This window comes from Adiantum capillus-veneris, chromosome 30 (genome assembly GCF_014529385.1).
Source record: "Adiantum capillus-veneris isolate H3 chromosome 30, ASM1452938v2, whole genome shotgun sequence".
Classification (NCBI taxonomy): domain Eukaryota; kingdom Viridiplantae; phylum Streptophyta; class Polypodiopsida; order Polypodiales; family Pteridaceae; genus Adiantum; species Adiantum capillus-veneris.
In genome coordinates, this window is record NC_140960.1 from 95,920,782 (window position 1) to 95,947,687 (window position 26,906).

Here is a 26,906-nt window from a genome sequence, read left to right on the forward strand (position 1 = left end):
TATCTTGCCCCATGGAGTTGATCAAACCAGTCATCCACTCAAGGCAGAGGGTACTTGTTCTTGATGGTTATGCTCCAACATCCAAAAAATTTGGAAGAAGCCATCAGCCATGCCCAAAGATATGATGATGAACAAGAGCGGAAGGGAAATGTTCCCTACTCTAAGAATAATTTTGCTAAGAGAAATGTGGCTAAGAGACAAAGTCGAGGTAGATCTCCCACACGTTCCAAGACGAATAAGAGACAATCTACCTCTCCGCGCCCACAAGAGGCTAAGAAGCCTAAGCAACCACGAGATACTCCACGTGGGTCTCTCAGCACTGTTGATTTTGAGCGTGCAAAGAAACACCATTTGTGTTTCAAATGTCTTTCAAACCAACATAACAAGAAGGATTGTTCTCTTTTGCAAGGCAAAGAAAAGACCATGCACACGGTACAACGCCTCACATTAGATTCATCTCCTAAATATTGAGCTCTAGAGGTTCTTCATATGGAAGAAAAGCACAAGTGTTGTGTGCCTGCTTCAATGTGGCAGCCCACCTTTGGCCCCCATGATTTGATTTGCATGCATGGAACTATTAACGGACAACGTGTTTGTATTTTAGTGGATGATGATGCAACTCATAACTTCCTGAACTATAAGCTAGTCAAGAAGTTGAATCTTACACAGACTCCCTGCTCTCACAAGTATATGGTCGAACAGATGTCTGGCAATGATAAATAAGTATGGTACATGGTATTTCAAGGGGTTGAGCTTATTTTTCAAGATCATATGATGACCCTTGACTTTCAAGTTATGAACATGGAACGCGCTGATGTAGTTTTAGGACGGAAGTGGCTGCATGGTTTAGGAAACACATTTCATAGTAGTTATGAACTCAACTCCTTATCCTTTATGGCCAATGGTAAACATGTTCTTTTGCTTGGTGAGAAAAATATACCATCTGCACCTCTTATATGTACAAGCAAACTTTCTATTTTACAGAAAGCAGATTTAATAGATGAAGTCTTTTTGTGTTACTACTTGTCTCCAAGTCTTGTGAATTCTCTAGAGAAAAGTGCTGTGAATTCTAGTAATGGTATGAAAATTGCAATGAATTCTAATGATAAGCAAAGTGTTAACAAATCTAACGAGAAAAGTGCTCTCAATTTTAATTCTATTGAGCCACGTGCAACTGTTGTAAAACAAACATTACAAATATTACAAGATTCTCCATCCCGGCATAACTCTAGTTTACTTTCTCCTTTTACACGGCAAAAGCTGACTCACTTACTCACGGAGTATAGTGATGTATTCTCAAGTAATTTACCGTCGGGTTTACCTCCTACACATGATGTGAAGCATGGCATAGATATCTTGCCAGGCACTAAACCGCTGAATAAACCACCTTATTGTATGAGTGCTAAAGAAGCCAAGGAGGTTGAGAGTTAGTTGGTTGACTAACTCTCCCATAGTTTCATTAGACCTAGCACTTCGCCTTGGGCATCACCAATTCTTTTGGTAAAAAAGAAAGATGGTAATATGCGCATGTGCATAGATTATCGTGGATTAAACACCATAACCATCAAGAACAAGTACCCTCTGCCTCGAGTGGATGAGTTGTTTGATCAACTCCATGGGGCAAGATACTATACAAAGATAGATCTTCGTTCAGGATACCACCAGGTGCGTATCCTTTTGCAAGATATCTCCAAAATTGCCTTTAGAACACCGTTTGGGCATTTTGAATTTTTGGTTATGCCTTTTGGTTTAACCAATGCTCCAGCTACATTTATGACACTCATAGATAGTGTCTTACGTCCTTATCTTGGAAAATTTGTTGTGGTTTTCCTTGATGACATTCTCATTTACAGTAAGATTGAAGATGAACACATAGAACACTTACGATTAGTGTTCAAACAGCTATGAGCTCATGCTCTGTATGCTAAGGAAAGCAAGTGCTATTTCTTTAAAACAGAGAAACATTACCTCAGTCATGTGATATCTTATTATGGCATCAAGATGGACACTGACAAGGTCGCTGCCATTCTTCAATGGCCACATCCCAACACGGTTGAGGAGCTTCAAATATTCTTAGGCATGGGTAGATTTTATCGAAAGTATATTCGTGATTATGCCAAAATCGATGTTCCTATGAAGGATCAACTTTAAAAAAAAGGTAAGACCTTTTCTTGGGAAGAAGCCCAAAGATGAAGTTTTGAACAACTCAAGGTAGCTATAGCCACTTCTCCCATCCTAGCAATCGTTGACCCACTTAACACTAGTTCTGTAATCGGACACTCAAATGTCCTGAGACACTAAAGTGTCTTGTTTTTCTAGCAACTTGTCATAATTATTTGGTGAAACTAGAAAAAACATTAAGAGGTCACATTCATATCTTAGGTCAACTATGAGGTGAAGAACATAGCCAAATTTGACTTTTGCCAAAGTTAATACCAAATTAAGATTATAATGATAAGTTTTAAGATGAAAAATCATAGAGATTTAGTGCAATTTTAACAAAATTTTCATAAATTGAATATAACTTCTCATCAAAATAAGATTTTGCATAGATTTCAAGGTGTATGGATAGGAAAAAACTTATTATAGCAAGAAATTGAGCTTCATAACTTAGTTATGGGACTAGATTTTTGTTATAATCAAAAGACCAAAATCTTGAAAATGCTGACAAAGAGGAAAAAATTGGTCTTTCAAGGCCTCTTTCATTAACATGATGAGGTTATGGGACAAAACCTAAGGTGTATAATGTATCTATAGGTCAATACCCATCAACTAAGCATTTTTCAAGGGTTCAAACTCATAGGCATCATGTAATTTAAGCCCATTTTAAAAAAATTGTAGTGCATAATTTCTTGCAAAAAAAACATTGTTATGAAAAACTAATGAAAGTGTATATGAATCTCCCAATTGTGTGCATATGAGGTATTTGTATACAAATAAGTGAGATGAATGGAAAAATCCAAAAGTGGACTTTATTTTAAGGCTTATCTTTGATAAATAAAAAATCATAATTACAACATGCACAGTTTTTTGGATATGCCATAAATCACCAAACGTGGCTTGAATAACCATTAAAAATTATCACCTTATGTAATGGAGTCATAGATCTAGTATATATGCATCATATGACATTGTAAATTTACATGAACTAAATGTTTTTTGTGATCGTTAATTGAATTTGATTCTAGTCACAAAGGATTTTTTTCTCACATGAAAATTGTAAAAATATCAAACACATATATAAGTAGTTACCATGGATTATAGAGTACGAGTTTTAATGAAACATTGAATCTTGTTTTGGATAGGTTCTTTTCATGAATGTAGTTACTATTGAGGTTATGATCAAAAGTGAGTACTTTGAATAACATTTTATAAGTTTGCAAAAGCATTTCTTGAGATGTGTTCTAGATTTCATGTACCATTTTATTTAAATTCGCAAAAAAAAGGACACTAAAGTGTCCTTTTTGGTACCAAACTAGTGTTAAGCCGTTTGTGGTAGAGACTGATGCTAGTGATAAATCAATTGGTGCGGTACTTCTCCAGGAGGGAAGACCTATAGCCTTTGAAAGTAAAAAGCTATATAGAGATCAACAAAATTATTCTGTCTATGAGAGAGAGCTCTATGCCATAATTCACACTTTACGAAAGTGGCGACACTATTTATATGGTGCCGAGTTTGAAGTGGTTTTTGACCATGAGAGTATTAAATGGTTTACTGCCCAAATGGACTGGAAGGGTCATAAAGCTAGATGGGCAAAGATCCTTCAAGATTATGATTGTAAGCTATGATATCGCAAGGGGCGATATAATGTAGTAGCGGATGCACTAAGTAAGATGCCTCAGATTAATTCACATGCTTTCACGAAATTAAAGAGTGGATTTTTGGAGTCATTATGTGGCAAGTGTGCACAAGATCAATCATATGCTAAAGTATGGAGTGCTTTTTTAAAAAGGGATAACACACACTCACATGTCTCTACACACACAGATAAAAACTCCAACACACAGAGCTCCACCCCTACTCAGGAAGAGCTTAAGCGATGGAAGAATTTTTCCATTGATGATGGCTATTCGTAAGACATATGCCTTAGTTCGACAAAACTTTTATTGGTCAAGCTTACATCATGATGTTCAAGAGTACGTACTAAACTACCACCAATAGTGCCAAGTTAATAAGGAAGAGTGCCTCAAGGTAGGTGGCCTTTTACATCCTTTAGAGATTCCATAAGGTAAGTGGGAATCTCTATGGATTTTGTAGTAGGACTACCTACTACAAATTGTGGCCATGATTCCATATGGGTAATTGTAGACCATCTCACAAAGATGGGTCGAGTCATTCCCACTAAGACTACGGTTAAGACACCGAAATTAGCACGGCTATTTGTAGAGCATATATATAGACTCTACGGTCTTCCAGCTAGTATTGTTAGTGATCGAGATTGAAAGTTTGATAATCACTTATGGAGAGCTGTGTTTCAAAAGTTGGAAACTAAACTTAATCTAAGTACGGCTGGTCATCCAGAAAGAGATGGTCAAACCAAAAGAGTTAATCAAATGCTAGAGGATATGCTACGAGTGTATGTTAGCAAGAAGCAAACCCATTGGGAAGACTACTTACCTATATTTGAATTTTCTTATAATAGTTCAAAGCATGTGACTACAGGGTTTAGTCCATTTATGCTTTTATATGGATTTCAACCTAGATCACTTGTTACGGTGGGGTTGGATAAGGAGAAGATACAACAAGCGAAGGATTTTCTCCAAGACCATTCTGACATGCTTTGAGTTGTTAGACAGAATGTTAATCAAGCTCAAGATTGATATAAGAAGTACATAGATGAGCATCGTTGTCTTGCTACTTTCGAAGAAGGAGACAAGGTTTTCCTCAAGGTTCTAGAGCATTTAGAAAGTCTAAAGACGGGAAAAGTTGTTAAACTTTCACCATGCTATTGTGGACCGTTTACCATTCTCAAACGTATAGGTCAAGTGGCCTATAAGTTAGCTCTTCCAGAGCACTCATGAGTTCATCTTGTTTTTCATGTTAGTCGTTTACAAAAACAGCTAGGATAGAATGATAATGTCATTGACGCAGGTGTGTTAGTTGACCTTATCGAACCGCCAAGCATCCCTCATGAGCCCAAAAAGATTTTGGATTCTCATGAGCTTCACACCAGACATCATGTCAGACGACAGGTGTTGGTAAAATGGTTAGATATACCTGAAGAAGGTTCTACATGGGAGAATGTCTTCGCGATTAAGAAACGTTTTCCTACGTTCATTTTTTAGGGCAAAAATGATTGTCCAAAGGGGGGGGGTAATGTAAGGACATGGGTCCTACGGGAAAGGCCACCGGTATGGCTAGACAGTGTGTACGCTAGGCGGAGACTATAAGATAGCACTGTTGGGTGGAGACTAGCACACATTACCACCGCCCTTTCAACCAAACTTAACACAGTGCTTCAATCCCAAGTGCAAAGTGAGATACTCCACCTCATTATTGGTATGAACATCCTCCATGTCATAAGCGTTCAAAAAAATCACTTTGCCATGTGGATCCCATATCACCACACCTCCACTTGGTTTCTATATCACCCTTCTATACGCATCATCAAACCACATTTGGAAAGCTTCCCACTAAATCAAGCCCCTTCATAACATATATATACTAAGAAGTATATATGTATATAGTGAGAAGTATATATATATATAAATAAACCCATAAAAGGAAGAAGTAGCCAAACGATGCGTGGAGGACATTTCACAAGAATTTGGATTGCACTTCGTGCGTCGTTCCGCTAAAACCTCCCTTTATGTGTTTTTTGGTATCTTCTCTCTCTCCGGAAGTTAAAATAGGACAAGTAGACAGTCGATTTTTAGGTATTTGGGCGTTCGAGACGCATTGGCAACGTCCAAATCTTAAAATTCTAAGATTATCTGACAGTTTTTTATTATTATTATTTCAAGGATGTGTAAATCCGTATTGAATGAGCGGCACCGACCTCGTAAAAAAGACAATTGCATTTAATGAAAGGTGACCGTTTTCATGGATCATTGGCTCATTGAATGAGTAGGTGATACTTTGTTTATATTTTTGTTAATATCATTCTTTTTTTGTACGTAACGTTGGACCTTCTCTCATTGGAGGAGCACTTTTTTCTCTCTCTACTAAAAGGTCCTCCAAAAGACCTTTGAAATATTCTAATGACTATCGGTCTACTTTACTTTCATTAATAGGAATCTCTTGAGATTACGTTTCATCCACTTTCGCATGCTAATTAACGCATCCCTCATTGTCATCTTCGCATGCACCATGCCTTCATCCATATCTTGCATCATCAAGCTAAGGCCTGCAACCCTTGTCTCCCAATGTCTTCATGAAGGTGATCCCCCTCCCCCCTCCTCGGATGCATTTTCTTACACAATAATCTCTCCTATATCTACCTCTCCTATGCCTGCCTCTCCTATGTCTGCCTCTCAACAATGAGCTCAACATAGATGGATGGAGAATATTCTATTGAAAAAGACCACGTGTGGAAAAAAATGATGGAGAGGTTTCCATCTATCGTGTGAGGGAGAAGCGATAGGAGCGGAACAAAGGATGGGACCTAATGATGCATGGTAGATAGCAATGTGCAAGAGGGGAGGGGCATCAAGGATTGTTCTTTTTAATGCTCATAGGTTCATGGTCCATGGCTATATCACACACCTGGTGTGGTACGAGGGTTAGGAAAAAATTTCTTATGTGATGTTACCATCTATGTGGTAGTGATGTGTGTGAATGCACTTAGGACCGCCGGGGAATTTTTTCCCTCACTAGGATTTTTTTCCCCCGTGCATTGTCTATACGCCCATCATTCTAGGTATACCTTATCTTTCCATTGTGCATTAAGCAATATACTCTCTATTGTGTGTAATGCACTTCTTCATCTTCTCCAAGTTGTATTTGCATCCTTGCAACCCTAATTCCAATAAGAGCAGGTTGCATTCTCCTAGGCATAGTCGCCAACGTCACCACTCGCTTGCTCACTTTCTCAAATTTGGGTAAGATTTGTTGAGTTTTAGCAAGCTAGTTAATACTTTGGGCAAGCTCTTAGATTTTGATATGCTCAATCTTTTGATTCGGGCTCATTTTGGCCTCCGTTTCCACTACACGTAGTGCTATGCAAACAGTTGTGTCCTTTTGTGTAGAATTTCTATCGATATAATTTTTTGCAAAGCAGGTCCCTTACAATCCTCTTTTGATTGTGCTATATAGCACATATTAGTCATCTTTGACAGCTTTCATATATGGTGCAGTCACTCAACACGGTGGACAACAACGAAGATGCTTTCAAGGTTTTTGCTACTACTGAGGATAAACTAGATGGAGAAAACTCTCCAATGTAGGCTTACATGATGACACTGTGTTCTTGTGTCAAAGCGCATTCAAAATGTTATGTAGGGCATTGATGTACGTCCGCCTTTTGTGGGCACAAGATCTATTGAGGATGTTGCAGCTTTTGGCAGGTCTATTGCTACTAGAGTTGTTTTGTCTATGGATGAGCAATCTTGATGGGATGTTTGAGATGCACAAGCTCATGCATTGATTGCATTATCTATGAGGTGCACTATTACTCCTCACATTTGTTCAGCAAAATTAGCAAGATAGGCTTGGGATATTTTGATTGGTCTTTATGCAAGTTGCAATGAGGCTAAAATAGCATTGCTCAATAAAGAGTTGGAGTCAAAGATTATGTAAGAGGAGGTTGACATGGACCCTTTTCTTGTTGATATCAAGGATATTAATGAGCAGCTCATTTATATAGGAGAAGTCACTTCTGATAGTTTACTTATGCAAACTATTCTTGATGCATTGACAGATTCTTACTTAACTTTTGCTAGTACTTGGAGACTTATGAACCGAGGAAACCCTCAAGATGTCAAGTTTGATGCATTATGTACATTGTTTGCAAAAGTTACTTTTAAGAAATAATAGGTGTCAGGACAAGGGCAAGGCCAGGGAGTCACGGACTGGGCCAGGGGCCAGGCTAGGCAGTGTGGACAAGGGGATCCGTCTAGGGCAAGAGGCTAGGAGCCTGCCTTTATATTGGGAGTTTGGGAGGAGGATCCTAAGGTCTAGTCACCCAAGTTCTTACACTGGTATCAAGAACCTGTTGGGATTAAAGCCCAAGTGGCCTCTTATACAGATATGGCCAGCCGCCCACCTAACTCACTTATCACTAACTCTTTGTATATACTCACTTATACTTTTGTGGATAATAAGGTTTTAGGAGATAACCCTTCAAACGATTCTCTACGTACTGTGTAAGCTCTCTGTGTATCTCTATGTGTGTGTGAGTCGATCTACGCTCCGCTTCGCGACTTTAATTGGTATCAGATCTTGGTTCAATGTGGTTTTTGTGTAATCGCGCACGCACGCACTTTTCAGGAAGATTTTGGATCCGAAGCTTGGAAATTCACACTTGGCATTCCGGGAGAATTTCCTGTAGGTGATCTGCGGTTTTACCTCCCTTTCGAAGCCGTTTATGCCCTCAAAATTTTGATTTGAGCACTACATCAGAAGATAGGTTTCAGCCGCAAAGAAACCCGTCTTGTGTAGATTGGCAAGCAGGAGGTGGTCGGCATCAATATCGGCATCGATATACATCACTCATTAGTCTTCAAAGCATCATCTATAGACCAGGTACACATATATATCATCAGATATATATATTGCAGTCTGCATTGCTACTTCTTGTGATTGCCAGGTTCCAGGGGAGGTGTGGCCATACGATGGCTTGACACCACTGGCATGTATTGCAGATTGATGTATTGTGATTGTGGGTCTGCTAGTTGTGAGTCACGCTAGCAGGCAGACCGCCGCAGCGGTCATAGGATAGTGATTGTTCTATTGTAGGATGTATGCTATTTGGGCAGTTTGCTAAGCCATCTGAGAGGGTCGTGTGTGAGGTTTTTTGAAGCCAAGCACTGGGGGCTGGGTTACCCAGTGTGAGGTGGATTAGGTTGCTAGAGTTCCCCTCTACATGCATTCTCTTCGGTGACTTTTATCCCATAGGATGTATGAATTTGTGTAGACACTGGATTGCATCTTATGCGTCAGGCCGTTGAGACATTGTTCAGGGTTCAGTCTTGAGAGAGATACGGGTTATGTGATCGCCCAGACAGGAGACAATGTATGCTTACAGGACAACATATTACATAGATTCTTAGATTTGTCACTGGTCAGCTATTTATGATTGTTTTTGAGCTATCTTTTGGTTCCCAGAGCTCAGTTTACAGGGGAGTCTGTCAAAATTTTTCAAAATACTGACAATTCTTGAGGAGAGGTGTTTAGCTTGTTGTTTACAGCTTGTTTATTGTGTATAGAGGCCAATTTATAGGGGAAACTCTGTCGGATTTTTCCCAGAAGTAAACAGTTCTGCAGATATGGCATCTTCTCAAAGTGAGACTCTTTACAACATAAAGAAGCTGGATGGCACAAAATTTTCATTCTGGAAGCAACAGATTTGGCAGGTTTTGGTGCAGAAAAAACAAGTGAAGCCACTGAAGCTCAAAGAGGAGAGACCAGAAGGTATTGCTGAAGATGAGTGTGAAGAGCTTGACGAGTTAGCTTGTTCCACAATCATGCTGACACTGGCAGAAAATGTTTACTTCAACGTAGCAGAAGAGACTACAGCATACGGAGTATGGAAAAATCTATGTGGTATGTACGAGAAACAAAGTGCTGCTTCTCAGATTTACTGGCTTAAGAAATTGGTGGATTTGAAGATGAAGGAAGGGACAGCCATGTCAAATCATCTCAATGAATTTCACACAATTTTCAGCCAGTTAACAGCACAGGAGATAGTCTTTCCAGATTCAGTGAAGGCTATGTTTCTCTTAATCACTTTGCCAGACAATTGGGATACTTTTCGTATAGTGTTAAGTAATTCTGTCGCACCAGAAGGTCTTACAAGTGTCAATGTAGAAGGTCGCTTGCTCACAGAGGAAGTGAGCAGGAAGAACATTGACAAAGGCAAAGGCAATAGTGCTTTGGTCATTCGAGGGAGACAATAGTCTAAAGAGAAGAAGGATAAGAAGGCACAAAACCGAAGTAAGTCTTGTGAATTGAAGTCAAAGGATGACATAGAATGCTACCATTGTGGCAAGAAGGGTCACATGAAGCGAGATTGTATGAAGTGGAAACAAGAAAAAGGCAAAACAAAGAGTTCTGAGCAAGATGAAAAGAAGAGTTCAGTGAAGATTGAAGAGGTGAATGTCACAGGATCTGGTTCAGACAGTGATTTTGGTATAGCAGCTGGTGACATCTTCCTCACAAGCAATCTTGATTCTGTTTTCTTGACAGCAGAGGATGGACATGCTATGAGTGATTGGATTATCAACTCAGGGGCATCTTTACATGTTTCTCCGCACAAAGAGTGGTTTACATCATATGTGGCTACTAAAGATTATGTCAGACTTGGCAATGAGCAGGTCTGTGACATACTTGGAGTGGGAGATGTGCAGTTGAAGTTTCAGAATGGCTCTTCTTTATGGCTCAAGAATGTCAGACATGTTTCAGCAATCCGAAAGATCTTGATCAGTATGGGGAAGTTGGATGATGCGGGTTATGTGACAGATTTTGGGAACAGCGCTTGGAAGATCTCCAAAGGTTCGATGACTGTAGCACATGGCAGCAAGTCAAGAACTCTGTACACTTTACATATTTCAGAGGTTAAAAACCATGTAATTAATGTGATTGAGCAGCGAAGTGTGTCATTGTGGCATCGTAGGCTGGGACATATGTCAAAAAGAGGAATGGAAATACTTTCTCATTATGGTTATTTGCCTGGCTTTTCATTTCAAGATTTCGAGTTTTGTGAGCATTGTGTTTATGGTAAGCAAACATAGGAACCGCACAGGTCAAAGAGCAATCGTAGGGACGAACGGTTAGCTCTTGTGCACAATGATCTATGCGGACCAATGCCTAGTTTGTCACTAGGGGGAGCAGCGTACTTTTGTACATTCATAGATGACTATTCTTGCAAAGTATGGGTTTACTTCTTGAAGCACAAGGATGAGGTGCTCAAGGTATTCAAGACATTCTTGCAGCTTGTGGAGAATCAAAGTGGTCAGAAGCTGAAGTGCTTGAGAGCTGACAATGGTGGAGAGTATGTTTCCAAAGCTTTTCAAGACTTTTGTGAAGCAAAAGGGATAAAGCGAGAACTTACTGCACCATACAATCCTTCACAAAATGGAGTTGCAAAATGTATGAATAGGACCATACAAGAGAAGGTCAGAAGCATGTTGTCAAATGCTGAATTTTCTGATGGATTTTGGGCGGAAGCAGTGGCTACAAGAGTCCATTTGATCATCAGGTCTCCTAGTAGGGTTCTGGATAAGAGTGAAGTGGCCGAGATGCTATGGACAGGCAAGGCACCTTCATATAAGCATCTCAGAGTCTTTGGTTGTGAAGCTTATAGCCATATTCCTAAGGAGTTCAGGAATAAGTTAGAACCAAAGAGCAAGAAGTGTATATTTCTTGGCTACGGAGAATCGGGCGAGATAGGTTACCGGCTTTGGGATCCTGAGTCCAGAAAAGTTATTCGTAGAAATGATGTGCATTTCAATGAATCCAAGTTTCACACTAATCCAGAGAAGACAGAGGAGATCAGAAGAGTTGTCTTCAGGGAAGATGGACCTAGTGCTAGCACATCAAGATAGCATGGTCAGGCTCAGGAACAGCCTACAGTGGCTAGAGAGGCAGAATCAGTTGTGGTGAGACGTTCTGAGCGTGTCTCCAAACCACCTAATCATTATGTGCCATCTCTAAATTATGTCATGCTCACATATTGCGGAGAACTATCTTGTTACAAGGAAGCATTACAAGTGGTTGACTCGAAAAAATGGCAGTTGGCCATGCAGTCAGAGATGACAGCTCTGCATAAAAACCAGACATGGAAGCTAGTTAAATTACCAAAGGTCAAAAAGGATCTACCCTGTAAATGAGTTTACAGGTATAAGATCACCGCTCATGATAGTCAGCCAAAGTACAAAGCAAGGCTTGTTTCCAAGGTCTTTAGGCAAGAACAAGGCATTGACTTTGATGAAGTCTTCTCTCCAGTGGTCAAGATGACTACATTGAGATGCTTTCTTGCATTGGTTGCCATATTGGATTTGGTGTTGCACCAAATGGATGTCAAGACAGCGTTCTTGCATGGTGATTTAGATGTGGAAATTTACATGCAGCAGCCAGAAGGGTTTGTTGAGAAAGGCAAGGAAGATTTGGTATGCCAGGTTAAAGAGTCAATATTTCTTAAAACAATCACCGAGGGCATGGTACCATAAGTTCCACAAGTTTATGCTTTCTCAAGGCTACAAACGTAGTGAGTTCGATCACTGTCTATATACAAAGAAGGCTAAGGATGGCAGTTGGCTGATCCTTATTTTGTATGTGGATGACATGTTGATTGCTGGAAAACACTTGGAAGAAATTTCAGCTTTGAAGTCAAAGATGGCAAAATTGTTTGACATGAAAGACATGGGTGAGGCAAGTCATATACTTGGTATGCGCATTGAGAGAGATAGATCAAAGAAGTTGATTTGGTTATCTCAAACAGAGTATATTGACAAGGTTTTGCAACGTTTCAATATGGACAAGGGAAGCTTTGTTACCTCCTTGAGTAAAGCCTGCTCCTTAATGACTCCTAGTATTTGTAGCTTTTGAGCCTTAGGTGTGGCCTCTAGCTTTAGCTCGATCTTGTGTTGAACATCATCTACTCTACGCACATCGAAGTGGTCTTTAGCAAAAATCTTAGGAAACTTTCTTCGCACACATTTGAACTCCTCTCTTTCGTCCTTTGTAAGTGTGGTAGACAACATACCTTCTAGCATTCCTTCATCTTCCACATTCTGGTTCTCTTGAGGACCTACCTCCTCCAAGACTTGACAAGAGGTCTCTTGGTTGTTTGGCTTAAACCTTACCCCCATGACTTCGATGGAAGACTCCTCTTCAGTAATGCTACCGCTACTTTCTTCTTCTGAAGTGCTATCGGTTCATCCTTCCTCCGTCTTAATTTGTGATGATTCTTCATGGAGCTCCTCTTGACGTTTCTCCTTCATGTCAAAGACAACCTTCTTATGATTGTCATTCCTGAAGATCAACTTTCCACTTTCCCAATCCTGCAAAGCTTGCATTTTCATTAGCCATGGTCTTCCTAAGATAAATGGATAGCCACTTACCTTGGTTGACATAACATAAAAATCCACTGCCTTCTTAATGCCAAAGGCCTCCACAAAAACATTTTTACAAATGCCTACGCACCTAGCCTTGCTATTGTTTGCCATTTTTACTTTGATTTTAGGTGTCTCATGGATGTGTATGCCTAGTTTTTGCATGAGTCCCTCTGTCATGATGCAAATTTGTGCACCCCCATCCACTAGACCTTTCCTAACCAATCTTCCTTTGATGTAACAATCTAGCAGAGGTGTAATATCCTCATTCATTTCAACTTGTGCAATTTTTACAACAAGCACACTCTCTTTTCCCTTTCTCCTAGTGCTAATTGCCTTTGTTAAATCCCTCCTAGCTTGTGGACATAATGCAAGAAATTGAGGCCATGAGATATCAGGACCCTTACCTCTCATGTCTTCCAACAAGTTGTATGGATCCATACCGTGTCCAAGAGGAAAGTCTTGGAGGTTGATACGACGTCGAATCCTCTTGGTTTCCTTGGTCTTCGTTGCTTTGTTTTCTCGTCCATGATCACTTTGTAACGTGACTCCTTCTTTCTCCTTACCCTTTCCATGTCATTTGCTTCCATGTCCACCTCATTGGAATTTGTCACCTCTACCACATGCACATTTGGATCTGGCAAAGGTGGAACTCCTTCCACTGCTTGTGGAGGTGGTCTTGCCCCATTTGGTCTTTGCAGAAGCCGTGGTTGTTCACTAGTTCCTTCACCTGCATTCATCACTCGGTAATTCAAGTTAGGTCTCCCTGCCTCTCCACGGGGCCAAGGATAATTATACATCCCATGTCCAAACTCTCTACAATTCCATCATTGCAAGACTCTCCTAGGTCATGGATCTCGCTCTTCAGACTTCTTTGCTTGTCCCTTTGGACCTACAGCTTGTGCAAGGTGAATTGACAGGTTGTTTAAAGATTCATTTAACTTCTCAATCACTTATGTTGTTACCTCAAGAATCTCCCTAGATGTTGATGCTTGTGACTTGCCTTTGGGTCTAAGACCTTCTATTGGAACCTCTCCCCTTAGGTACTTGAGTTTCCTATACTTCTTGGAAGCTCTACTTTCAGCTGCATCATAGGTGGCAGGTGCATCCGCCTCCACCTTTACCTTAAGATCAGGAAAGAGTCCAGCTATGAGCCTCTCCTTCTTTAGAAATTCTACACCATCACCAGGGTTAGCAACATTTTGTATCCATAGAGCCCAAAGACATAGAAACTCTTGCTTGTACAAGTAGTAGTCATCTAAATCTTTTTGCTTATGAGAAACAATGTCTTGCCATAGTTTTTGAGTGTTTTGGGGATCTAAGAAGTATCTCTTGAAACGGTTCAATACTTCTGTGTAATCCCCCTTAACTTCCTCAGGCAAAGAGTCAAACCAAGTGCTAGCATCTTTCCTAAGGACCACCTCAAACATTTCTACACGTTCTTGATCAGTTACTATCCTCTTGATATGGCAAGACATCTTGAAATTTGCTAAAAATAATTATGCATCCTCTCCAGGCTCTCCAAAGAAAAGACGATATCCAGACATTTGGCGTTGGCTTTCCATTGAATTGATTTCAAAGTGACGCACGTTTTTTGTTTCTTAAAAAGATTTACACAATAATGTTTTCTAAATTGCAATCTGTTCTACAACAAAATAAAAATATGCACATCAAATGATCTATGATAACCACAAGAGGCATGATGACAGGGTTTGGTGATGCAAGAATTTCTCCTACTCTTTGGGCACCAAACATGAACACCATACGTTGTTGAAAATGGATCTTTCTACTAATTGCAACGTTTATTCCAATGTGTGGAGTGAAATGGAAGGGGAAAACCTCTATTCCTGGGCCATTATCCATGGTCTATTCATGACCTAATGCTTAAAACAAAACAAAAATATAGACGTCCAAACTAAGAGGCAAAATAAAAGGATTTACTGAAGCGTTTATCTCGGCCAACCTAAGAGGACCTAAAATTCTACAAATTACACGTTGAAATTGCAACTTAGTACTAACAATGATGTGTAGCTTTTGCCTTGCAATGGGAATGAAAGGATCATACAAATTCTCCTGATTCATGCAATCTACTTGGTTATGCTAAAAGCTAAACATTCAGGCAATATGTAACAACAATAGACACAAGTCCCCTCCTCAGTGAGGGCACCAAAATTGAGGCGGTCCGGGGTGGGCAACAAGAGAGGCGACCTTTAAACACCCCTCAAGGCTCCTGTGCTGCTCAATTGGGGCTGGGGAAACCACAAGCAAGAAACAACAACAACAAACCCACAGCCAAACAAGTGAAGGGGCACCACCTAGTTATGGTATGCGAACTAGGACACAAGAAGAGAGATTTTTTCACACCCAAGAAGATGCGCCACAAAACACACACAAGCAATCTCACACCAAGACACACACCAAATGGAGCAGAGAGAGCTAGAGCAAAGGGAAGAGAGAGAGGAATGAAACTTGTGTAATACCTTGTTTCTGACTTGCAAATGAGGTGCAGGTTTGAGTGAGGGATTGAGAGGAATGAGTGTGTGTGTGTGTGTGTGTGTGTGTGTGTGTGTGTGTGTGTGTGTGTGTGTGTGTGTGTGTGTGTGTGTAGAAGTGTGGAAAGAGGTGAGAGAAGACTATGGGTTACTTGTGAGAAAAGTGGGCAGACTGGGGGTCCAATCAAAAAATCATACCTCACCGGTGGTAGCTCCAAAAATTATGAAACTTTTTGAGGTGATTATTCAGCTCTTGGTCCACATTTTTGTCATTTAATCACCGCTTCAAATTCGGAGTGGAGATAAATATAAAAAATCCCACAAAAAAACCTATTTTTCTTCACAAAAAAAGTCTTTAGTGGCCCCCTTCTTGTTGAATTTTCATAAGACTCCAAAGATGAGCCCCTCCTTGCATTAGAGCATGGCCTAATTGATTCTTAGGGGTTTGAAAATATGCATGGTTGTGGATTATGCATAAATATAATATATGGATATGATGGAAAAAACAGACTAGTATACATAAACAATTCATGGAATCTAGAATAGTGTGGGCTATATATATAAAAATATAGGGAATCAAATGAGGAGGGCTCTCATTTGTTTTTATTGATGTATATCTATTTACAAGAGGTAAGAAATAATACCTATAGAAAATAGGAATCTAGTGAAAGGCAATGACTGATGGTGAAAGGTATTTTTGAGGTTTTTCCTTGGAGTGGCTTCACACCAAAAATAAGAGAAGCTTGCATGAAAATATATCTATATGGAGTAAAGAGTATGTAAAATGGTAAGAAAAATTGTGATAATGGTGAGTCAATGTACATAGCATACATAGACAAATAACGCACACTTAGGTAGAAATATTTAAATAAATACCAAAATAATTATGAAAATTCTTATATTTAGGCCCTATGTACAATGAAATATTTACACACAAATGGGCCATAATAATTTTTATTTTTTTGGCTCAACTAACCCAATGACTAGCTAGCTGAGAGTTTTAAGGAGATATGGGAAAAGTCCCCTAGCTCACACACGCCTATGTACAAAGGTAGGGATATCCACAATGTTTATGTGATTTTGGTAGGGTGAGGTAGCTCACTATGGCAATTACGGAAAGCCAAAAAACGGCTATCAGTAGTTCTTTCACACTTGTTGATGCACTTTATGTACTAGGGATCAAAACGAACTTGAATGGGGATAAATTTGAATGATTGATGTACATTCCATCCATAATGAGTTGTCAATGCACATAGAAAACAAACAGTTATCAATCAATCATAGTACATCAATCATGGATGGAAGTGTTACCGCTTTCTTGAATGGGGATAAATTTGAGGAAGTATATGTAGTGCATCCTAGTTGTATGTCATGAAAGGACAAGAAGATAAAGTGTGAAAAAGTAAGAAAGCTTTGTATGGATTGAAGAAGCCTCCTCGGGCCTGGTATGAGGCTGACACTCATTTGGTTAAACAAGGCTTTCGTAACACTCCAACTAAAATCACTTTATATGTCAAGCGTGAGGGTGACGTATTCCTCATTGTCATGAGGGTGACGTATTCCTCATTGTCGTTCTATATGTAGATGACTTGTTGATTATTGGTCCAAATAAGACACACATTGTTGAATTTAAGGCTGATGTGCATGGCACTTTCAAGATGAAATACTTGGGGCTTTTGCATCATTACTTGGGCATACAGTTTAAGCAGTGTGATGGAGGTATTGCTTTGTGTAACACAAGATACATAGAGACATTACTATGTAACTTTGGACTTGAGGACTACAAACCTATTTCTCCTCCAATAGAAATAGGTTTCAAATCGAGTGTTCGCCATCACTCCCAAGGGGATTTGCTACCATAAATATATGGTAGTGATGTGTGTGAACTCATTTAGGATCGGCGGGACGGTTTTTCTCTCAGTAGGAGGGTTTTTTCTATGTGCCTTGTATATATGCCCTTCATTCTAGGGCTAACTTATCTTTCGATTGTGCACTAACTTATCTAGGGCTAGCTTATCTTTTGATTGTGCCTTGTATATATGCCCATCATTCTAGGGCTTGTTAGAGTTTTGGCATCTCAAATGAGCTGCCCAATGTGATCCCATTATTTATTTTGGATTTTAGGTATTGATTGTACATAAGCAACCCTCAACCCCCATAGTATCACATCAATTCATTGCCAAGGTTGGTTGGTTTAGAAGACTCTCTCTCTCTTTCTCTCTCTTGTGTATTCTCCTCGCTTGTGTGCGCTTCCGCATTGTCGACTTTGACATGGTATCAGAGCTTTGTGCTCAGTCATCACAGGGTGGGAGAGGATCAACAAAGTGAAGAAAAGCTCTTGGAGAAGGAAAGAGCCGGTGAATTACATTCCAGGACGCTAGCGTTTTTTGCTGCATTTCAATATGCTGCGATTTTTTCCCATTGTGGAGCTGATGCAAAGGTGGCGTTTTACTCAGTCAGCATCATGAAGCAAGAATCCCAAGGGCCAGCATTTTAAAACGCTAGGTGGAGGGCAGAGGTTAGAATCCTTTAATCGACATCATTTTAAAACGCTTCAAAAAAAAAGGGAGGATCGGCATCGCTATGAAAGGCAGTTTAGCAGCCAACATTGGAACACTTTTTCATAGGGAATTTGGAAACACTACAAGGCTGGTCTAGATTGAAAAAGCATGCGTTCTAAAACACTATTGAGTGAAGCATAAGAACCCTAGGGTTCTGAAACACCACAACAGAGGAGGGCCCGATGAAGGACGAGACTGTTGTAGACGTTTTGAAATGTTGGGTCAAAGACTCCCTTAGACATTATTTTGAGCTTCTTTGCGGGGACCCTCCAGCAAACCTTTGGCCACCAGGGACCTCGACAAACCAATACCAACGACAGGCTATGGAAAGACTCGTGGAAAGATCACCAACCGTCACCCAGTTAACAGCCTATGCATCGATGAAGTTCTTAAGGAAACCATCAATTTGTTTGGCTTGAGATTGTGAAGCCAAAAGCAAATGCACAAGTTCAATAGAGGACAATGGAAAAGGCAGGCTTGACAAGGATGGTAGTACCAATACCGAGTTAGCTACCTTGGTACCCAGGAGGTCCAACAACACTCGTTATAAATGTGACACGACGCTTTGTTTGGCTTGGGAGTTTGAAGCCAAAGGCAAAAGAAGGAACTCGCAGATAGACAAAGACAAAGGCAAGGTGAACAGAGATTACGATAATAAAGATTTGACAGAGGAATCGGCATGGCACACGTGGTGGCGACCACAGTGGCCTCAACAGATTTCTAGTCAAAGGGTAGTTGGCCGCCACTAGCTTCAGTCGAAGAGAGGCTTGTGAGTGTCAAACAGGGGCAAAAATTGCTCCATATAATTAATTTGGTGTTTGAACCCGTAGGTTGGAGTTCAAGGCACATGCATATGATAGGAAACCAATCAGACATATCGAAAACACTATGGATGTGTGCACCAATCCATTGTTGTTGGTTATATTTTGGACAGGATGTGTTTCAAAGTTCATTGTCTGGAAAGTATTTCGAGCGTGATGTGTTCACAGTTCATGAATGGGGATTTTTGGACGTAGTGTGGTTTACATTTCAATTTTCTAAAAGGCAAATGATGGTCAAGATGTTCTTCTAAGGTACAAAGTTGGGGGTAGCATAACAGAGGTGAATCTAGTAGATTGATCAACTACTGGAATGTCATGGTAGCTTCTTCATCGACATGGTCTCACTATTTATGTCCACTATGAGCTGCAGAGAGGGTATTAGAGTTTTGGCATCTCAAGTGAACTGCCCAATGTGATCCCATTATTTATTGTGATTTTTAGGTATTTATTTTACTTATTTCTCAAAGTCTGGATAGGGCTATTTATTGAGGTTTCTCTATAAGCAACCATCAGTCCCCATTGTATTACATCAATTCATTGCCAAGGTTGGTTGGTTCAGAAGATTGACTCTCTCTCTCTCTCTCTCATTCTCCCTGCTTGTTTACACTTCCACATCATCGACTTTGATAGGGCTAACTTATCTTTTGATTGTGCACTAAGCAATATACTCTCTATTGTGTGCCTTGAGCTTCTTCATCTCAAGTTGAGTGTGCATCCCTGCAACCCTAATTCCAACATGTGATGCGCGATCTTCTAGGCTCAATTTGCAACTGTAGCATGGCCTGAGGAAATCTATAAACATTCCACCTATGAAATTCAAAGAGGTCATTAATTAATGGGGAAGATTCGCCTTTTCCCAGATCGAAAAGTTAAACCCTCTCAATTATGCCCGGTTCCTGCGCCCAGCCCCCCATCGTCGCCCTTGCCATCGCCGTCACTGGATTATGCTCCTTGGCGTTCCTCGCCATCGCCATGGGCTCCACAGAGCAAGAGGCTGCGAGCTGCCTTTTTCTCTTCTCGTGTCCTCAGCATGCCTGCACTGCGAGGTCAAACCGTTCAGGAATGCAGAGGAGGAGATGCATGGCGGCATTGCTGCCTCTCTCTAAGAACCAAGCTAGCGCACCTGCAATTGCACCCACCGCTAGAGCGCATGAAGACAAAAGAGAGAGAGAGAGAGAGAGAGAGGAATTGTACATCCTCTGCGTGCGTTGCACCCTGAGGCTACCCATCTATTCTTCTAGCATCCATGGTAGGAAGCCCTCCCCTTGGTCACTGCCCTACTCCACAAACAGACAGCGAGGCTATCGCGACGTTAAAACTCTCTTTTTCATCTTCTTCTCTTTCTGTCTCTCATTGCATAGCTTTACCTGCACGCAAAAAGAGTCAAATGTCTCTCTCTCTCTCTCTCTCTCTCTCTCTCTCTCTCTCTCTCTCTCTCTCTCTCTCTCCGTCTGTGCGCCCGTCGACGCATGGTATCTCCCTCAGTCTCACCTCAGCTCCACGTGCAATCACCCGTTTTTTTCCTGCTCAAACCCATGATAGAATCTTCGTTGATTCTACCTAATTAGTTCATTCTACCTAATTAGCCTCTTTTCGGAAATTGGTCGGGCCTACTGAAATGAAAAGCGTGAAAACCTAATTAATTAGTGTTCCAGATTCCCAAGGGAATCTCTAGGAATTTGGAAGGAAACGGGAACTCTCTCTCTCTCTCTCTCTCTCTCTCTCACAGAGACCGTCTCTCTCCCTCTATCTGCCCATCCAAGCGCTGCGACTCTCTCTCTCTCTCTCTCTCTCTCTCTCTCTCTCTCTTTTTGCATGCCCATCTCCCTACCCGGCTGTGTAGTATGCCGCTGTCGCCAAATTCTCTCACTACAGTTACCTACCCCTGTGCTTTCCTTTTTGTGCTCTGGGAGCGTGCCAACTATGCAAATCAAAGAAGGCAGCTGCATCGTCCTGTAGAGTAGCCCTACCGGCAGAGGGCGAGCTCGCAGACTACTGAGGAAGAAATGGGGAGCCACCCACAGAACGGGTGCCTGGCTTGATCTACAGCTGCGGGATGCCCTCCCACATTATCTCTCTTCCAAGCTTGTCATCGACGGCACTGACCAAAAGATGCCATCCACCGTTGCCCTCCTAGTTTACATCCCTTAGCCCTCGTGGCATGTGCCCCTTTTTCCTGCTTAGAGAGAGAAGAAATAGAGTGCTTTCTGCGTGTGCTTCCAGGTGCGGCTCCACACACAACGTCCTCTGTAGAAAAACCAAAGTGGAATGGCACTTCTAGTCCAATTGGACCTGCCTTGCACATAAATGATAGGGAAACAGAGAGAGAGAGAGAGAGAGAGAGAGAGAGAGAGAGAGAGAGAGGATGCACTGCCCCCCGAGCTTGCCTTGCAAAGGAAAGAGTCTCTGCGCGTCGGCTCTATAGCTCTTGTCGACCAGACACACTACACCCAAAAAATCTACCTCCTGCTAATTACTTCGAAGGCATGGAAGCATCTGCACTTGATTCCCCTTAATACACCCAAACCAAAATTGTAGCTAATGTGGGATCCCACCCTCGACTATATATGACACGGGGTCGAACTTATGGGATCTACGGCGGGCGATTTATCGACAAGGCGGGGGGCGGGGGGGGGGGGGGGGGGGGGGGGGGGGGGGGGGGGGGGGGGCTTTGGGTTGTTGGATCGAGGCAACAGGAGAGGCATGCTTATATAATAATGCGGTTACTACCTCTTCAAGCAGGCGCGACAGGTGGGTTGGATAGGGAGTCCGAGTATGGAGCGACAAGTGGTGAGGTCGAGTCGCGACGCGTCGATGGGGACCTTACTTTTTTGACCTGCAGAGATGGGATCAACGGCGGATTGAATATCCACCGTAGATCCCATGAGTTTCGCCCGTGACGTTTATAGACGAGGGTTGGATAGGGAGTCCGAGTATGGAGCGACAAGTGGTGAGGTCGAGTCGCGACGCGTCGATGGGGACCTTACTTTTTTGACCTGCAGAGATGGGATCAACGGCGGATTGAATATCCACCGTAGATCCCATGAGTTTCGCCCGTGACGTTTATAGATGAGGTCGGGCTACCAGCCTATCTCGCACACGGGTGCAGCTCCTATGCCAGCTCGTGTTGTCATCTCCGTCACCTGCCAGCCAGGTGCCATCACCTTCTAGCCTATCTTGCTTCCATCTGCAGACCTCACATTCCACCCAGCTATCCTTGTCCACGTCAATTGATGCCCCCTCCTTTTCCTTTCCTTTCTTGTTCATCCCCCTTCCCAAGGTGGGATCCCCTATTCTATAAACGTCACTAGCGAAACTCATGGGATCCACGGTGGTAGCCCAATTGGTGTAGAGCAAAGGTAGGGCACGTGGCTCAGCCCAAAGGACTGCCTCTAAGCACAAGGTTGGGAGTTCGACTCCTGGCATTACAAAAAGTTGAAACGAGCTTCTCACTTTTAGAAAAGGGAAATGAAAGAAAATGGAATCTCGTGAGATTCTCCATAATCAAAAGTGGAGAAAATGAGCCAGTACATATGGAGTTAATAATTGTCACTTGTAAGTTCATTATGCATCATAGTAATTGTTGTTTTACAACAGAGAAGACACACAGAATTTCTTTGATATTATAAGATTAGATTGTACATCAGCAAGAAGGGATCCAAACCCAATTATGTGGATGCGGTGGTCCTAGGAACAGCGGGGTCGTCCAAGGGCCCGCCGTCCGATCAAAGTGGAGTGGGTGCTAAAGAAGACAAGGCACAACAGGGTGATAAGACTGGTGATGGATGCGACCAGAAAGACTTAGCTGGGATGAATAAAGACGAATTCAAAGGCCGCAAAGCAAGAATTTAGAAGGAATTGGCGGAGATTCTGAGTGCACTCTCACTAAACAAAAGATCGCTTAAGGAAATGAAGGCGTCAACTCATGCCAAATTAGGTGACAGGGCTTCTCAAGCTCTCAAAAAAACGCTCCTGCAGAGGATAGAAGTTGAGGATGCGCTTATTGTTGTTGTTCCACCTTCTCTCAAGAGGCAACTCGTTGAGCTTGCCAAAACTACTTTGGCCTTTGGTTTCAAGGATAGGGTTCCTACCAAAGCGGAACTAACTAATTGGCTGTATAGATCTCTTGTACTCAATCAAAGTGGATCTGTGGTTAATGTCCAGTACCTTCAAGAAGGGATTTTTCTCAGTTCAATAGCAACGAGGCAATGGTGGCCAAAGTACTTGCCAAAAGCCCACTGTTTTTCAATTGGTTGTAGGTGTGCGTGCTTCCTTGGGATCCCTCATTTGAATCCTCTCATGCTTTCTAGGATATGTGTTCAATGTGAGTGGAATTTGTTAATCTTCCGTTGTGGTTGAGAGGTAAGTTGAAAGACCTGGCAGCTGTACTAGGCACACCACTATTTGTACCATCAAATAGAGCTGCAGATTTCGCTCCTAATATGGTGTGTATCTGGTGGGATCTCAGAAAACCTCAGCCAACTAATTTTGTAGTAAATGTGGGAGCCGAACTCAAGGTCATTCCGCTCAACTTTGGTACATTCTTCGGTGCTTTCTTCAAGTGCAACAAATTTGTCCACTTTGCTAGATCGTGCCCAACAAACATGGCCTCGGCCCTTGGGTCAATAGTTGTTGAAAAAACCGGCTCACAACGTCCCAGATGGATACAGAAACGTCTACTCCTCTAGAGAATGACAATGAAAAGACTAGACAGGATGAGCAAACTACATCAAATAAGGAAAACCTAGAGAAGTTGGAGAAGCCCTTCAAAGCCGAAAACTGCAATGGTAAGGCCACTTCTACATACCATTTCACCGCAGTCACCCAACAAAAAACGATGTCCCTAGTGATGGAGAAGATAGTTCTTTCACCCACATTCAGAAAGAATGAGGAAGGACGACAACAAATTCCCAACATCTCATGTAAGCATTTCAAATCCCAAGCGCGAGCGACGGGGCGTATGAAAGAAGGCCTACCTGAATCCTCCAAAACCCCCTTCCTCTATGATAATAATTTTAAGGTTCTTCGGGATGCCAACCTCGAAAAAACTCATGGTAACTGAGGGGAATGGGAAAGGACCAATGGAGGAGGACATCAAGAAAGAGGGCACAGTAGGAGAGGTTCTAGAGGTGGAGGAGTTCGTTCCCCTATCTCTCGGTAATGGAGGAGTTGATTATCCAATCATGGAACGTGAAGGGGCTTAAGACCCAGAAGAAGAGCTCCCTCTTCTGGGAGGAAATTAGAAAAGGTAAAGAAGTCAATTGTTGGAGTATCCAAGAACATCACTTGGATGTCACACAAGCAAAAGAAAACAAGCACTAGGAAAGAAGCATGTATTTTATGGAGAGGGTGTTGATGAATACAATGGTGTCCTAACGGTTCTGGACAGGGACCTAGAGCCCAACATGGTGTTCAATCATCCATCTGGGAGAGCTTCGGGAGTAAAGATCAAGTGGGTGGACCAACATATCACCATTGTCAACATATATGGTCCCTGTTTGGCAAAGGAAAGAACAAAGCTTTGGGATCACCTGAAAGGAGTTCACGTGGAAGGGGAATGGCTCCTGATGGGAGACTTCAATATGGTGGAGAAGAGAAGTGGGCTTTGATGGACTTGTGGGAGGTGGGTCCATGGAATAGCACGCCAGGATTCACGTATACCAGTCTGCAGTATGCTAGCACAACATCTCGATGGATAGATTCTATTGTTCCCATCAAGCCAACTGGTTGTCGCCATTGCTTGATATGAAGGTGGTAAATTCACAATGCCTATCGGATCAGCTACCGTTGTTGTGCCATGGCACGTTCATAATGTGAAATTAAAGTATCTACCTCACTCTTAATGTTTATGATGTGTGGGACCAAATGCTATGATGTACATAGTGTGATATATGCGAAAATAGATGCCACGGTTGCAGCTCTATATATACCTTGCGGGGACAGCGAGGCCCTCGACGTGGCACTATAGCATGATTTTTTCACATAAATATATGCCTAATTTGCTTTAGGAATGTACAAATGTCAAGTGTTTCGAAGCGGCACGCTCGTTTTGCCTAGAAAGTTCAATGCGGGCAATCTTGGCCAAAAATAGCAGGTTTCGTGCGTTGGCGCAAAAGACGTGTCCAAAGTGCTTACCAAGTGAAAAAATGAGGTTCAACATGAAATTTGAGCCCAATGGGATTTTTCCACAATTTTAGGGATTTTTCCCAGGTCGTTTGGGCTTTTTACGGACAAAAAGTGACATTTTTTGTCTAAAAATGGCCAAAAATAGCCTTAAAATTTCTCAAAATAGCTTAAAATTCCACATCAACGACGCTAGAGTTGTTGCTCAAGCTGTGTGAGAATTTTTAGAGCCAAGAATGAGCTTATTTGGGCACATGAGCAAGGAGATACAGCCATTCCTTTACAGGGTGCTAGTACCGTCCCGTGCTGCTTCCACTACATGGTTGAGGCTGTGAGGCCTCCAATTAGGGTTTCCCCTCCTCAAATAACTACTTGGGCTTCTCCAATGAAGTACTGAAGCTTCCATGAAATGGTCACGACGAAGAATCGAAGCGTAAATTTAGGGTTTTTAACAGGTCGAATGAGCACTGCATCTGTGCAATTGGGAGCGAGGCTACACCTAATCTTCACACACACAAGAGTTTTGAGTTAGTATTGGTTCTTTTTCAAAGTGAATCTTTCATGGCTGTAGTTTTGTTCTTTTTTAGTGTGTTTTTGGCTTCAAATCGTCTACGCCTTGCTTGATTTTGCTACGAATCCTCACAGTCAGAGGCCCGGCGCTTTCCTGGTCGCACTGCGCACTTCTTGACACATTTTTGGTGAACCCGACGCGAAGTAGGCTAGGGTGAGGGTTCAAAAGCTTCATTGAAGGTCTCAAAAGAAAGGTTTAAAGCTATGGAGCAACAAGAGCAACAGGGGGTTCGGTTTGATCCAGTCACAATGCAACTGTTTCAAGCTTTTGCAGTGTTTATGCAGCAGTGCAAGCTGCAGAAAGGAGAGAGCTCTCCTCAACCAAAGCGCTTCAATCTGTGGTGAAGAAATTGGACCAATTTAAAGGTAAATATGTAACAAAGTATCTTTGTGGATATGTGAAGGAGATGGAACTTCATCGAGTGCCCGAAGCAAAGATGGTGCAAAGTTTTGAACTAGTTGTGGTTCCCGAGATCAGAGAGCATGTAAGGGGAATTAGAAATGAGCATGGGGCAACTTGGGAAGCATTCAAATTATCCTTGAAGGAAGAGTATTTCATGGAGGACTCCGAAAGGGTAACAAAGAGAACTTTTTTAGAGTGGGTAGTTCGGCCAAAAGAGGGGCTTTCGCCTACCGAACTCCTAAGGGAATTTGAACGCCGTTATGATCAACTGTCAAGGACTAAAAATTCTACGCTAAACTCAGAGAAGACAGATCTCTTTTTGCAGGCAGCAACTAAAGATATTCAAGAGAAGTTAGAGCTACTCCTTGGGATAAGGATGTGGTACAAGGCTTGAAGACCAATTGGAATGAAGTTGAAGACGCCATTTCGTTGCTAACTAAGCGACAATGACGAAGAGACAAGATGATAGTTAACCCTTCTCAAGTCCCAAGTGTTCCCGAGAGTCCTATAAAGCCTGCTATTGTGGTTCCAAAGAGTGACAAGTCCATTCTAAATGATATTGTCAAGGGAATGCGGCTCAAGTTAAAGCTTACAAGGCTAGAAGAAAAGGGGCAACCATCAGGTCAATCTACAGGGCAACGACCGCAAACCAGAGAAGGCTTTGTCAATAGATGTATATGGTGCGATAGTACTGACCATGGAAGGAGGGATTGTGAAAGTTTTA